Raw genomic sequence first — 1,048 nt, 5'->3', positions numbered from 1 at the left:
TGAGTATCTGTATTTCTAACAAGTTCCCAGGTGTTACAGATGCTGCTGGTCCAGAGACCACAGTTTAAAAGCCATTGCTCTCATAGATGCATCCAGTTATGTCAATTTCATTTCACATTGTCTTTTTTCTCTGTTCTTCCACATCCATCGAATTAAATGTCATTAATGTTTATAACACTGACAGTACATTTTATTTAAGCTAAGTGGCCTACTAGCATCTATAATAATTGAAACTATAGGTCAAGCCAGAAATAAAGCATTGGAACAATACTAATACTAATACATGGAGTAGGACATTGGAACCAAAGATGACATTATTTCCAAGTGTTTTTTACACAGAACTCTGGTCCCAACAGCTAATTCTCCAAGGAAGAAGAATTTTAAAGCCAAAATATCCTGGGATCTTACATACTACATCTCCCATTATCTTAGAGATGCACATTAACATAGAAAAAAATGCTGTAATCGAAAACATTTTAACGCGATGTAATGGCATTTTCTGAACATGGAACAAAGTTGATTATGGAAAACTTTCTTCATTTAGCTTCTAATTAACTTCTCCTTGGTAAGGCTATATGTTTGAAAAGCCATTGTTTATTAAGAAATATAATGGAACAGTGGCAAATGGGTTGAAGAGGATAAGAAACATTTTAGAACAACAGAAGTACAATTGTGAATGGCATCTCAGTGTCGAGATTTTGGAGGGAGAAGGACAGACATTGATCTAATATGCAGAGAAGAATATGAATAAGTCAAAGATGACAATGGCAGGAAATAAGAAGTTTGAAAAAAGGAGAAAAGAGATGGTCCCTCAACTCATAAGAGATGCTCTAAATATAATTGGTATCAAATGGCCTGTGAGATAAACATATAATTAATAGTGTTCACCCTTGATGGTATTAATTTCAAATATTAAGAAATACAATCATGTAACTTCTTCCCCATAAAGGAAATCTGGTTATAAATGCCAAAACAACACCATTTCTATATAACGGGAAGACTACTAAATCTTGATTGAGAGTTCACCTATTTCAAATATTATTTAAAA

General features: G+C 33.2%; 1 protein-coding gene across 1 annotated transcript in view; it reads right to left on the bottom strand.

Moving 5' to 3' along the window:
• SPEF2 (sperm flagellar 2) overlaps positions 1 to 1,048 on the bottom strand; it is a 209,458-nt gene that overhangs the window by 99,135 nt on the left and 109,275 nt on the right. The window lies entirely within an intron of this gene.

This window comes from Propithecus coquereli, unplaced genomic scaffold, assembly GCF_000956105.1.
Source record: "Propithecus coquereli isolate 6110/MARCELLA unplaced genomic scaffold, Pcoq_1.0 Scaffold809, whole genome shotgun sequence".
Classification (NCBI taxonomy): Eukaryota; Metazoa; Chordata; class Mammalia; order Primates; family Indriidae; genus Propithecus; species Propithecus coquereli.
Note: the sequence above shows the minus strand (reverse complement) of the source record. Positions and strands in the feature narration are given on the sequence as shown.